The sequence below is a fragment of the Camelus dromedarius genome, chromosome 11 (genome assembly GCF_036321535.1).
Source record: "Camelus dromedarius isolate mCamDro1 chromosome 11, mCamDro1.pat, whole genome shotgun sequence".
NCBI lineage: Eukaryota > Metazoa > Chordata > Mammalia > Artiodactyla > Camelidae > Camelus > Camelus dromedarius.
Genome location: NC_087446.1, coordinates 30918812 through 30933864, shown reverse-complemented (window position 1 = coordinate 30933864; position 15053 = coordinate 30918812). Strand labels below are relative to the sequence as shown.

The 15053-nt window shown below is 40.7% G+C and overlaps 1 long non-coding RNA gene across 1 annotated transcript in view; it reads left to right on the top strand.

Annotated features, from left to right (window-relative positions):
- LOC116156430 (uncharacterized) overlaps window positions 1-14834 on the top strand; it is a 62207-nt gene extending 47373 nt beyond the window's left edge. The window contains exons 3-6 of the long non-coding RNA XR_010383162.1: window positions 583-1359; window positions 3756-3805; window positions 9205-13362; window positions 14315-14834. This is a non-coding gene — a long non-coding RNA (uncharacterized LOC116156430). The remainder of the gene's footprint in view (window positions 1-582; window positions 1360-3755; window positions 3806-9204; window positions 13363-14314) is intronic.
- The last annotated feature ends 219 nt before the right edge of the window (window positions 14835-15053 follow it).

Here is a 15053-nt window from a genome sequence, read left to right as displayed (position 1 = left end):
CCTAGGCTCCAAACCAGGCTAAAAAATTAGAACCCCTAGGGGTAGGGACAATGAATCTGTATTTTTTTTTGAATTCCAGAACATTCTATTGCAAAATCAGTCTTAAGAACCCTGACACACATGCATAGTGTCTGTCTCTCTCTCGTAGTTTTCAAAAATTGGACAATATTGTACATTTAGTTTTATAAACTGCTTTTGTCAAGTTGCTTTCTCTCTCATCATCACTCTTCCTCTCCAGTGTCTTATTTTTTTTTCTTAAGGCATCAGCTGTGGTTTCTAATAAGCTCTGACCCACTGCTTTTCACCTAGCGGTCCTCTCACAAAATGAATCCTTTTAAAAATGTCATCCCTCCTGCCTTCTCTTCTTCCTGCCTTCAGATCTGCCACAGTTGATGAACAGAGACCCAGTTACCATTATTCATTCTCTCTGTCTCCAGGATTTCAGCTCCCTAACTGACTCTGGCCTCTCTGTCATCCCTTTGTGTCTAAAGCTGGAGATCATGCTGGTGGACATGCCACTGTGGTTTGTACATTTTCTCCCCTAAATTATTAATTTGATGTAGAGCACTATTTTTCATTTAGGACTCAGCCGACCATGGTGGTGTGATTTCAGCTCAAAACAACCTCCAAGAACTCTTGGGAGAAATTTCCTTGGCTATCCACCTGACATGTTAGGAAAATAAAATGACATTAAACACCATTTCAAACAAACAAACAAACAAACAAACAAACAAAAAAACCACCCTGGTAGACAGCTGTCTCCAGTTACTGATGAATGAAAATGGACGTGGGGTGAGCAAGGGCCCTAAACCAACAAAGCAGCAGACACCCCACCAGCGATGCCCACCCTGCTGCCGTATCTGGAGTGATATCTGGAATGTCTGGAATCAGCAATCTCAGGACAACACACATCGCCCCGCATCGTATCCTCCCAGGTTGGTTCCAGCTACTGAATGGAAGCACACGTGATGGTTGTTTGAAGACTTTTTAAAACTTTGTCAGCCAGAGGTTTCTCAAGAAGTGCCGTGATGAAACGCGCACCTGGGTGTCATTTGTGTGGAAGAGCAAGACGCATGGACCACGGCGGGTGACTAACTGGTCTCTGAGAGGGGAAACCAGAAGAGGTCTCCAGTCCTAGAGCTGGATCATCTGCTTTGGTCCCTGGCCCGGTGGACTGAGGAATAATGAGGGGGGCTGCAGGCCACCCTGAGGACAGCAGGGCGTTGCAGAAAGAGTCCTGACCCGCTCAGTGAATGAACAGATGCAAATGAAGGCAGTGTGCAGTGACTGAGGAGCCACGTGCCAGGCTCACTTGAGGCTGATTGAGGGAACACTGGAGAACAGCCTCTTCTCTCTCGGGTGAGTAAATATTTTGAGTGGTGCTGATAGGACAGCTTTCTGTTTAAGAGTGAAGGAAATGAAGATTATTAGAAAGATGAAGCCGGTGAAGTTAATTGGGGGTGTGCCAGCCCATTCCCCTCATCGCAGGCCTTAAGAATGAGAGTTTTAAATATGTGGAAACTACTTCTTGCCGTGGGGAAGAACGTGGGTGTTGTAGTCACATAAACTTGCAAGTTCTTCCACTTACCAACTGGTTCCTGAGTATTTCTAAGCCTTGTTTCTTCCTCTATAGAAGGGGGATAGGTACCCACCTCACAGGGTGGGGACTGAACCAGATAAGTGCACACAAGTGTCTGGTACACGTAGTGCCTGCCGGTTTCCCATAGCTGATGGGGCCGGAGGAGAGGGGAAGTGAAAGTACACACCAGGCCGAGGTGGGGTGATGTTGCTCTCAGGGGTGATGGAATGCTTTCCCTGCGAGGCGATATGACTCAGAACTCTGAGCGTGGCAGGGAAGCCTGCTAGGGCCCTGGCTGAGGCTGGCCCACTGAGTGTGATGGTTTAATGGTTTGTCAAGAATGTGTAGGCATGGCCCTGCTCTGGTTGGTTGTTTAGCAAGGTGTGACTGATAACAGAAGCTTCTCTGTGAGGCAGTTTGTACTTTAGTTCTTTTTTTATCTCAAATAATGGAAATTGCAGGATCCCAGGAAGCTAAGACCAGTCCGAAGGGTTTTGCACCTCCCTTACCTGCTATCATATCAGATGCACCATCCAGGTAACAGCCCGACTGCTCCTGTTTGCAGCCTGAACGTGGGCTTCTTCAGTTTTCCAAACTCTCCTCCGTCTAAGGGTGGTATCTCCCGTTTGGTGGTGATGGAGACAGCAGAGGAGTTGCCCAGGAGCCAACCAAGCCTTTGCAGGCCTGTCCCAGTGACCGTGCCTGGGAAGGCAGGCTTGCTAACCTCTCTGTTAGTTTCCTCAGAGCAGAAATTAAGCACCCATCTTGACATTTAATTCCAGCCCTCCTCTTCAAACACTGAAGGAAAGATTTCTTCTCATTCTTGAACTGAAGAAAAGTAAGGAAGACTGATTTCTAAACAAAGTGTAATTTTAAGCAGCACATTGATGTACATATGTTCTCCTCCCTTGTTGCAAATGGGCAACCTTTCTCTGGGAGGGGACTAAGATCTTATTGTAAAAACAATAGATATTGAACTCGGTTCCTTACTTCTACTTTTCATGAGAAAAAGAAAAGATTGCTACATGGCAGCCTAGGGGAGGCCTCAGCACCATGTAGAGAATTTTCCATAATATGAACTGACATCGCCACGTACCTACTACTGGCAAACAATATGCTAGATACTTTATGAAATTATTTCACAGCAACTCTTCCCATTTTTAAAAATTGAAGTATAATTGACTTACAATATTATATTAATTTCAGGTGTAGAGCATAGTGATTTAGTATTTTTACAGGTAACTCTTTCCATTTTAAAGATAAGAAAACTGAGGGTTTCTTGGCTGGGAAGGCCTGGAGGGGAGGGGAGGGAAAGTGTAGGTCAGGGCCGAGGGAAGTTCGGTGAGAAGAAACCCTGCCCTTCCCGTGTTCTGAAGAGAAGAGCAGCAGCACAGCCTGTGTTGGAGGATGAAGGCAACTCTGAGCCTGGGTTCTGGCTAAATCACAGGGGCTCATGAGCAGCTGGTATAAATCAAGATTCTTGGGTGCAAGTGACAGAAATCAAACTCAAGCTAACTTAAGCTAAAAGGGAAGAAATACGCTGGTTTATCTAACTGGGGAGCCAGGAGCAGGCGTGAGACATGGCTGGAATCAGGCATCTACGTAACATTCACTCTCTTCCATGCTCTCCTCCGTGTGTCAGCCTCGTTCTCTCCCATTACAGTCAGGCTTCCTGCATTCAGCCAAGTCTTTATGACCCCAGCTCAGCAAGACTGGCAGAAACAGCACATTTTCTCAATCTGTATTAAATGTACATGCTTAGTAATGCATGGCTATAAATGCGGAGAAGGGCTCTGATAAGTCCTGTCTCTGAGGTGGCCGACTGCTGGACCAGTTATAATCAGCATTGTCAGGGTGATCGGGCACAATGAGCAAGCCCATGGCCAGGGTAGGGCAGTAAATTGTGACTGACAGCTCCGCGTGAACGCTGTGGACTGGAGATGAGGAGCTCCCCAAAGGAAGTCAGGGAAGCAGAGCAGGCAGAGTAACAGATGCCCAGCGAGCCCTTGAACTGATGAGGAGCATCTGAGTGATGCCATTTTAATATTGCTGCTGTTGTACCCCTCATCACTCTAAACACGGCAGTATCACGTGTGCGACTGTGTTAGGTGGCTAGAGCTGCCGTAACAAAATACTACAGGCCGGGTGGCTTAAACAGTGATTGCTTTTCTTACAGTTCTGGAGGCTGGAAGTCTGAGATCTGGGTGCCAGCGTGGGCGAGTTCTGGTGAGAACCCTTTTCCTGCCTTGCAGAAGGCTGCCTCCTTGCTGCATGTCCAGGCGGCCTTTTCTCAATGCGTGCGCATGGAGAGAGACCTCCAGTATCTCTTCCTCTTCTTATAAGGGCGGCTTACAACCTCACTTAACCTTAATCTTCCTTAAAGATCCTATGTCCAGGACAGTCACATGGGGTTAGAACTTCAACATGTGAATTTGGGACAGACACAACTCAGTCCATAGCCTCCTGGGATCAAGATACTTCTAGAAGGTACAATCCATCCCTGTTTCACAAACATTTTATGCTTGAAAATGATTGCCAGAAATATTTGAAGTTCTGGGTAAATAGGATTCAAGAGGAAAGAATTGGCATTGCCTCTAGATTCTAAGCTCCAGGAGGGCAGGGGACTGTGCCTCAGTATTTTACCCTGTTGCCACTGGGGGTTGACTAGTCTGGAGTTTTTCAGAGGCAGGCAGTTTTCTGCTGTCCCTTCCTCTGTCTCGTCCTGGTTCTGAAGACACAGTTACTAATGATCAGCTCTAGTGCTCTGCCTGCACTGTCCCCAGAGAAATAAGGTTTTACACATGGGAGATGGTGTTATAAAAGCATATTTAACAAAATAAAATATAGTACACATACACATGCACATGTGATCAGTTACTTTAACAATATCCTCAGGAAGACTTTCATCCCCAGGTTTTTTAGGCTTTCCTTTTCAAATCTAGGAGTGTTTACAGTTTTTGTTCTGGGGCTTGTCTGCTTATTCCTTTTTCTGGGCTTTGGATTTCAGATGCTGTCATAGTTTTGTACGGGCAGGAAAATGTCCCCTTCTTCCCCGCTAGGATCTTTGACTGGCCTAATAATGAAATTAATATGACAGATTAACAGGAGGAAAACAAGCTTAATTCTCTATGTACAGGGAATCCCGTGAAAGTATGAGACTCAAAGACGTGACCAAAGCTGGCAACTTTGACACTTTTTAGACAAAGAAACAGTAAATTTATGAAGAATTGACAAGACAAAGGGGTTTGGATCAAATTAATGAAGACCTAACAAAGTTTGTTTATATAGCCTTCTCAGTCCTAAATTCCCCATTTCTGGTGATAAAAATACCTTCTGTTCTCCTGGAACAGGGAGTGTACCTTTCAGGTGGATTTGTCCTCTGCTTTCAGTGGGACAAAGCAAGTTCAGTGTGCCCCTCTTATACAGGCTGTTTCTCAAGTAACTAATTCAGAATAGTCAGTTTGCCAAAGTGGACTATTTGAGGGTAGCATATTCTTCTCCCTTCTGTTTGCTGCTGGATTAAAGCCTCTGTATTTCCTTAAATTTTTAAGAATGAAGAGGATCAGATGTGACTGCTTCACAATAGTATCTGAAGTTCTATTTTCATAGACTGTAGTGGTGACTTACTTTGAAGAGGCCCGTCTGGGTACCAGGCCTGCCCCCAGCTCTGTGGCCCTGGGCTGGTTAAACTTTACGGGCTCATTAGCCTCATAAAGCTGTAGGATATATGGAAAGTGCATACAGCACAATGCCTGTCCATAGGAAATGCTCTAAAACAATAACTATTATAATTATCCCTCCCTTTTGCAAATTGCTCAATGTCCCAAATGCAGGGGTCTAAACCTCAAATGCCTCAGGGGCCCGGAAGGTGATTTAATGCATATTTACCTAGTGTGGGGCATAGGGAATGGAGGGAGCCCTGCTGAGGTTGGGGAGTGCATGCTCTGCTAAAAGAGAGTCAAACTTTATAACCGAAAGGAAAGGAAAGGAAAGGAAAGGAGGGAGGAGGGAAGGCAGGAAGGAAGGTAACGTACATTTCTGCCAGCTAGATTTGGTCCCATTTGCAACCCTTACTCTGATTTAAAGGTGAGAGAGCTATGTTCGGGAAACAAATCCCAGGTTTTAACTCTCAGTTTTCAACTGTTAGTGACAAAGGAAGTGCTTTATCAAATGTCTAACTAAAGAGGAATCAGGTTGCTCTAAGTCTTTCAGGATAAAGGATTGATCTGCCCCATAACCAGTGTAAATGAGTTACTCAATAATTTTCAATAATTTATTATCAATAACAACAACATAATAGCAGCTTTATCTTTATTTATTGTTGTCTATTCTCAAGATGAGACTAAATTCAAGACAGGCAATTTTCTGATAATTGAACGGCATGATATTGGTTTCAAAGTGAGGCTATGAGTTGCTTTGTTACAGACTCTCTGGGGACAAGTCTGAAAGAACTCTATGGGCCCCAGATGGTATTTACTAATATTATTTGCAGCCTATAAACATTTATGTGTATTCATCAAAGAACCTGTGTCTAGGCTTTTCTTATACAAAGGCATAATAAGGAAAAGGTAACATGGTATGATTTGGGGAGGATAACAAAGCATTTGCATCCTTTTACAAAAATATTTCTTCCAGGGTGTCTGAAATTGCCATATTACTTAGACCTTTCCAATAAGGACATTAGACACCCTTCTTAAAATATCACCTCTCCAGCAATCCTGGAAGAAATGGTACATTGAGCTATTATCTCTTACTTATACCATATCTCAAAATAGTTTATCAAATTCCAGGAATTTAACTGGTCTTCATAGGAGGATAATAAGAGAAGTAATTTTTGATGAAGGGAAGAAGCTAAGGAAGACACATACACAAAGCCACACATTCATTCATTCATTCATTTGGCCAACAGTCGTTGAGCATTGACTCTGGGCCATGCCCTAGGATGGAGCACATAGTCTAGTTGAGGAGACACAATTACAGAGCAGTCCTAGTGCTATGGCAGAGATGTATGTAGGGTATTATGGGCCAAATTCAAAGGGCATCATGATGGTTAATTTCATGTATTCACTTGACTGGGCCATGGGGAACCCAGATGTTTGGTTAAGCATTATTCTGGGAGTGTCTGTAAGAGTATTTCTGGATGAGATTATCATTGGGATGGGTAGACTGAGTAAAGTAGATGACCTTCCCCACTATGAGTGAGCTTTATCCAATTCAATCTGTTGAAGGCCTGAATAGAATAAAAGGCTGAGTAAGAAAGAATTCTCGCTCTACCTGACTGTCTTTGAGCTGGACATCCATTTCCTTGTGCCTTTAGACTTGGACTGGAACTGACGTCATTGGCTTTCTTGGTTTTCAGGCCTTTGGATCCAGAGTGGGACTGTACCATGGGCTTCCCTGGGTCTCAAGCTTGTTCACTGCAGATCTTGGACTTCTCAGTCTTCATTATCATGAGAACCAGTTCCTTATACTAAATCTTGATCAATTGATTTATTGATTAATAGATATCCTTTTGGCTCTGTTTCTCTAGAGAAAGCTGACTAATACAGACATCCTCCTCAGCCTGGGCAGGAAGGCTTGGAAAGGGAGGCAAGTTGTAAGAATAATTTCCTGCAAGGTGAGGCCAGGCTTAATTCTGAAGGACACAGCAGAGTTAACAAGGAGATAGGTGGCTTATTGCATGCTTCAAGGCTCTGTCCCCAGATCTTTCCAGTTCAAAATTTTAACCACTTACTTGGATAAATATATCAAAGGCACATTTACTATTGGCAGATGTTATAAAGTTAAGACAGATAGTGGTTACTTTGGACAGTGGCAAAATCAGGGCTCAGACAGATCTTGGCAGGATGTAGGATGAGCCAAGTCCAACAAAATAAAGCAGAGCGGAGGTCAATGAAAGGCCTTGCATGTGTGTTAAAAAACAAAAGAAAGCAACAACAAAGCAACCAGCTGCACAAGCTTGGGCAGGGGGTGAGAGGTGGGGAAAAGACATTTTAAAATTATTTTTTATTGAGATGTTATTGACATAACGTTGTACTAATTTTAGGTGTACAACATAATGATTTGTGTATATATTGTGACATGAACACCACAATGTGTTTATTGGTGCTCACAAAACCCATCACCACACATAGTTATGATTTTTTTTTCCTTCTGTTGAGAACTTCTAAGATTTACTCTCTTAGCAACACAACTGTGTGTGTGTGTGTGTGTGTGTGTATACCACATTATCTTTATACATTCATCCATCGATGGACATGTAGGTTGTTTCCATATCTTGGCAATTGTAAATAATGCTGCAGTGAGCATGGGGTACAGATATCTTTTTGAGATAGTAATTTTATTTTCTTTGGATGGATACCCAGAACTGGAATTTCTGGATCATATGTTTTAAAAGACTTATTTATGTTATATGTTTTCATTCAGAATTTGGTAAGCTATAGGTCATCAGCCAAATTCAGCTATTGCTTGTTTTTGTGGCTACTTTCATGCTACAACAGCAGAGTTGAGTAGTTGCAAAAGAGACCATATTGGTTACAAAGTAGGAAATATTTACCATTTAGCTCTTTACAAAAAAGTTTACCAACCCTTGGTCTAGTCCAGTGTGAATTCAGTGTGAGTCAATAGCATGATATGCTCACTGAAAAAAAGCCATTTCTCTCTTTGGATCCATTTATTAAAATATAGACACTTAAAATCATTTGTGAATGAATCAGTGGATGAACAAACAACCAAACTAGGGATAGGATGGCTCTTTGTGGACCAGAACCCACCAGAGTCTGTAGCTCCATACTGAGGATACAGTTAAAGAGAAATAACGGAGGTGGAACCCTGGAGAGGAATACCAGCAACTGGAGCTCACTCAGAGGAGAGGGCTGAGAGGGTATTGGGAATCGTAACAGGAAAAATGAAGGAAACTGGGATGTTTACCCTGGAGAAACAAGTGCCCGAGAGGGATATCAACAGCATCACGGATATCAACTTACTGATGACGTTCATTGAGTCTTAGGTACCATGTATGTTTGATGACATCGATGATACTAATTGAATCTTGTGCAACAGATTCCTTAAATATATTTATCCAGTCCTCACAACAACCCAATCAGAGCATAAACAAAAACAGTAAAATTAAATTTCAGCATGTCAGTTTTATAAAGCAGTTTAGGTTATGGTGATTTAGCAGAAATCAGGAATGCAAGAAACGTATCACACTTACATCAAATTAAGGATGTTGAGTTATGTTAATAATGTATGCAACTTTAATTTTGTTTAACACTCTCTGCCAAAATAAACTATATTCCCTATAACTTAAAATGTGTGTGTGTGTGTGTGTGTGTGTGTGTGTTTATCATGTACATTTAATTCCACTGTTTTGGCTGTAATAAAATCGATCTTGAAATTTAAGAAATTGGTAAAATTGGTGGCATTAGTAGGCCCATTTTGCAAATGAGGAATCTGCAGCATAGAAGATTAAGCTGTCCAGGTTCGCACAACCAATAAGTAGGGAGGCCGAGATTCAACCCATGCAGTCTGCCTGTAGAGCCTGTGTGCTTAATTGTATGCCATTTGCTGTCCTCCAGTATTTAAAGGAATATTAATAACCTTGTTATCTCTGATTCCAACAGACAGCGACAGCCAGAGGAAACGGTGAAACAGACTCCAGCTCAATGCAAAGGAGAACTTTCAAATGCTCAGAGATGGAACAGGTTTTTTCAGTATTTCAGGTAGGGGCCAGATGACTTGACCAAGATTTCAGAGAGAGGATTCCAGAATGGATAAGAGCAGATGGCCCCCCAGATTTCTTCCTCTGCTTGATTCTACCATGGTCTAAGGTTTGGGGCACTTCCTAGGATGGTCCACTTGGGTCAACAAGACACAACAGACTGGGATCCAGGAGGGAGGCACTTTTCTAAGTGCTTTAGAGATGTTAATTCATTTAATTCTCAAAACAGCTGAATGAACAGATACCATTAATGACATCGTTCTCATTTTACAGATGCAAAAACTGAGCCATATAGTGGCTACATAATTTATCCAGAGTCACACAAGTAATGAGTGTTAGAGCCAGGGTTTGAATTTTAGCATTCTGACCCCAAAGCCTCTGCTCACAACCATTTCCATATAAAAATCTCTTACTAAGAGAGAATGTATAATTAGAAAATGTTCCTTTTATTTCCCTCTGCCTCCCCACCAAGATTTTTGGTATGTCCCCTTCCTATCTTGCAAACCACTGTATTACTAGAAGTTAATGATAGCAGTTGCCAATGTAACATTCTCATTTTGTCAGGTGATAATTTACAGGGTCTGATTCTTCCACTTCACAAACAGGATCTGAGGCAGGGGGTTCCCAAATGCACCATAAATTCCTACAGACTAATCAAACTTCTATGACTGTGTTCATTCTCTCAGAAGGCCTAACTGAAGGTATAAACAGTAATGTCCTGATCACAATATATATCTGGTTCCTGTTTAAGTATTACCTCCACTGTGGGAAACACTGCATTTCTATACCTCTTCTATGGAAGGAAGGCTGGGCCTTACACCAGTGGTTCCTGCATATTAACTTCCCTAATGGTAAGTGGAATTTGGTAATAAAAGGAACGACACTTGACACACAGTAGGTACTAAATATGTATTTGTTTAATACATGTGATCAATTGGAATTTATTGACTTTAGGAGAATAAAGGTGTCAGATAATCTATTTCCCCTCATGGTGTTTTTTGGTCTCTGACAGTAGCTTGTCCTATTTAATTTTTTGCCCTCCAAATCTTTGTGCTTCCAGTAACTGGGCAAACAAAAATTAAAGTGTCTTCTCAACTGCTGCATTCCTGAGGGTAAAAATCTTTCTTAGGAGAAAATGTTGTTGTTACTGTTTAGACAAACTATGCTTCCAGCATGCTTTTATTCCAGATCTTTTTTTCCTCAGTATTCACAGTAAGCTTTGCTAATCCAATTAGGACACAGAACATGAACTGTTAAAATAACTGATTCACTCTATAGATAAGGATACAGGCTTTGTGTCTAAGAAGACCGCTTGATTCGCTGTGTACAAGGACAGACTGTTCCTTGCCTGGTTTATTTACCATGTGTTTTAATTAGCTGCCCGGCCTTTCATGGTAGTCGCTGTTCCAAAAGTGGAGAGATTTGAGCTTGTTAAAGTGATGGCTTAAGTAAGAGCTTTGTCATTGTGTCTGTACTTTTCTCTCTGCTCTCACTTCTGCTCAGAGACTGAGCTCTGTAGCCCAATATGACAACATTGGTATCCTCCCAGAGGCCCCAGAAGCAGGTTACACTACATTGTGGGCTCCTCAGTGGCACAAACTTTGTCTCATTGTCTTTGTACCCTCATGGCGTAGCACAGTGCCCAGCAATGCTTACAGGAAATGCTTAAGAAATACTGGTTGAACTTTTCAACTGAGGCCCATTCAGGAAGGCACACACCTTTGTCATCCTCTCTCTCATATTGTCTCTCACATATTGTCAATCTCAAAATCCTGTGTAATCTGTCCAGAGGTAATATGCAATGACTATTTAACCAACAGTGCACAGGGGCACCGACCAGTGAGCCATTGAGCTGGAACAGGATCCTGAAGGACCCTGCCTATGATAGACGTTGACTCCACAGATCCAGGGAAGGGACATTCAAGGGAGAACCTCGGGTTGGGGCAGTGGTACTTACTAGTTGAAATGGAAGTATTTAAATATTTTAACAAAGGTACAGCTGTACTTGTGCATACCAGCTGATCATATCTGTTTAATTCCCCCAAAGCCCCAAAGCCATGCAGTACAATGCAGCCAGACTTATCTTTTTTTCCTTTCCCAAATGGAAATATCATTGCTTTTTTCCTCTGATAAACATAGCTGTTGTAAAAATATAGTAAAATTAGATGAGCTGGGAAGTTGGTAGCTGCGGCATAGTTTTTGTAATTTCTCTGAATCGCCAAATACAGACAGATAGAGCAACTAGATGGCGAAACCAAAAACCCGTGAACACATTTACAATAAAACTGGGTGACAAGATATTCCCCGAGTCCCCAAATACATGCATGATATCAACATCTGTGCAGAGAAAGCAGAGGGAATCAGTGGGGCGTATGATGGGATGGAGAGCGGGAGAATCCCAGAACAGTCAACAGGCACGCACTGAACGCAGGGCAGGCTCATTTGAGAACAGCAGCTGTAACTGGGAAGAGCCCGCCAACGCCAAGAGCAGGAGAGTTTCCAGTAAAAATGGAAGGAGCAGAAGCAGCCTGTTACAGACTCTCACAACTGACCAGCCAGGGACCCTTTTCAGGATAGGATACTGGCTTGAGAAGAAACCGTGGAAGGAGACAATAGAGAAGGGAAAAAAGCCAGAGGTAAGTGGGGGAAGGAAAGAGATCCAAGAAATCTCAGAGCAAGCTGCCATGTTTTTTAGATCCTCATTAGACCATCAGAAAAGGGTGTTCCATGAAGTTACTAGAGCTACTTCGGGCCACACTTCTTCCTAAAATTTCAGGAAAGCTAATTTTCCATAAAAAAATAAGTAATAAAAAGTATGAAGTTCAAATCCCACACAAAGTTGTTTTAAGAAAAAAAGGTGTGCACCACAGAACATCTATCTAGACAGTGGAATCACACCAGAAATACATGTGCACAGAACAGATCAAAACTATAACCTTCTATTTAAAAGCCAGCTAGAAGATATTAAGAAAGTCATAGAAGATACGAGCACAAGTCAAATTAGAAAAAAAATTTTAATGAGATGATCGAACTTAGGAAAGAATTAGGAAGAAATAAAGAAAGAAACTTTAGAAATGAAGACTAAACTAAAAACAAATAAATCAACAGATGGGCCCTTAAGGAAAACAGAATGTGGAAAGAATGACATTTCTTTAACAAATTAAGAAAGAAACAAAAATTTCAGGAGAAAGTAACAAATACTGAAGATAGAAAAATAAGATCCACCATGTAGACAATAGGAATCCCTGAAGACAAAAACTAAAGGAAAGGAACAGAACACATGATAAAATTATAATTCAAGAAAATTTCCCCAAAATTAAAAAAAAATTCAAAAGTACACATGAAAAGAACATGCTGCACATGAGAATATGATACCAAAACTACCAATACTTAGATACATTCTGGAAAATTCACTGTCTTTTAAAGAAGAAAAAATCATTTGAGCATCTAAGCAAAACAGGAAAAGAAAATTATCTTATTAGTGTCAGACTTTATGAAAGCAACAGTTTACCCCAGAAGAAAACAGAATCACATATTTAACTAATTTAAGACACTCAAGGTAGGAAAATGTGAACCATGTACAGTAAAACTGACTGTCAGGTATGTAAGTGTTTTACCTGACAGCTGTCATTAGTAGGCAAACTATTATCAACATTCAAGAACTCAGGGAATATTGTTCCATGAACCTTTTCAGAGGATTCTATTGGAGAACAAACTTCAGATAAGAGACTGGTGGTGAGAGTTGAAAGTACGGCTGTTTTTAAATTAAGATAAAATGGGTGTTAAAAGGAGGAGAGCACAGCATGTAATGGCTGTATGATCAGAAAATGTAGATAAGGCACAACTATTGAAAAATGAGGGGGCAGAACAGGGAAAGTAAATGTGAAAATGTCCTTCAGTGTTTTCAGTAATAGTGTTTAGTAGTATCAGCATTGCTACTCTGAGTCTGGGGATAAAGTAAATAGGTAAATATAGGATATTCTAATTCTATCATCCCCTGTGTTCTTAGGAACCAGGATTTTCATTTGGAAGAAAGAAAACTGTGGATATAACAAAAGAGGTTAAGTAAAAACTACACAAATTTAAACTGGAAATAATTTGTCTGTCTGTCTGTCTTGTCTGTCTAGTTTTTAGTCCATATGACTTACATATATATAGCCTGTAGTCTATAGACTATGTACAGAATGTAGGCCTCTTCAGAAGACAGAGCTAAGGCTGTAAGACTATATATGAATCATACACATCCAGAGGTCTAAATTTGTGACCAAGGCAAAAACATAGAGCATGCTTAGTACTAATATTGTGGTCTTGAAATACAATTTACCACTAAATTAAATTAGGGCTTCTTGGAGAAACGTTTAATTCTCAGAGAAATAGCTGATTCCTATCTGGGACAGACAATATACCAGATGAACCTGGAACATTTTGTCATACTTGATAGTGAGGAAGGTAGCAAACACTTGTAGGGACATGGCAAAAAAAAACCCCTCAGAAGCTGATTTGAAGAGGCTCTTATTAGCTGAAGATGAGACAATTTGAGCTTTCAGACAGGATAATCATTGCAGTTGATTAAAATGCACCAAATAGGTTTAACCCATAAATTCATAGAAATATTAAAAATAATTTATTACTTTCAGAAAATGATAGGGTATCAATTCATTATCTTGAAAACTGGTAAAGAAAGAAAGAGAATCAAGTATTTATCTTGTCTTTTCTGTATAAACTATAACACTGGGTAACCAATGGGGGAAATTATCTCTATATAAAAGCATTTTAATTAATGAGTGAGAAAGAAATGCAGAATTAGAAATCTTTTTTATAGCTGTTATTTTTATTGAGGCATGTAGAAATGTTTATTTTGCAATCTTTAAAAAGTCAATGAATTGAGGTGTTGTTCAATAGCTGCTAACATCACCCAAAGAGAGACAGCCAGACACGAGATGCCTCTTGATACAAGCGCAACAGCACCTGTAGTCTTGCCATACATTCTGAATCCAGCTGCCATTCCGTAGGAAACGCAGAGGACAGAGAACAAATTGAAGTGCGACGTAACTGTGCAAGCAGCAAAATCCAGACTGTGGGAAACTCAAGACAAATACCCAGGGTTCTTCAACCAAGACAGGAAAAGAAAAGAATGGAGGGGGAATCTGCAGATTAAAAGAGACAATGTATCAAATTATTTTTAAATACATGTGTACTTGAGTGATAAAATCATACAGAAATGTAAAGAAATTCAAACTTTAAAAGTCAGGATGATACTGATTTTTGTGGGGAGGAAAGGAAACAGGGCACCAGAGGAGTTTCTGGGTGACTGACAAAGTTCTATTTGTTGACTTGAATAGTGGTTCCAAGGGTGTTCACCTTAGTAACTTAAAAAGCCACATATTTGTCTTTTGTTTGTGTTTGTATCTGTGTTTCATTTTTAAATAAAAAGGTTTTTAAAAATGATGCTGAAATTATAAGCTCTTCCCTTAATTCTCTACCCCAACTTCAGAGATAAATACTGTTATCATTTTGGTGTTTGTCTTTCCAGACTTTCTAATGCATATATAAGCATGAATGTTATGTAGGTTTTACCTAAATGACAATATACTGCAAAGGCAATTTTGAAACCAGACTTTTCACTCAGCAAGATGTATGATGGAAATCTTTCCATGTCAAATCATATAGAGCAGCCATAATCATTTATGGTAAAGAGGTAATTATTTTTAAATAAAAATATCCATTCCTTGCCAAAAATTTCAGGCAATA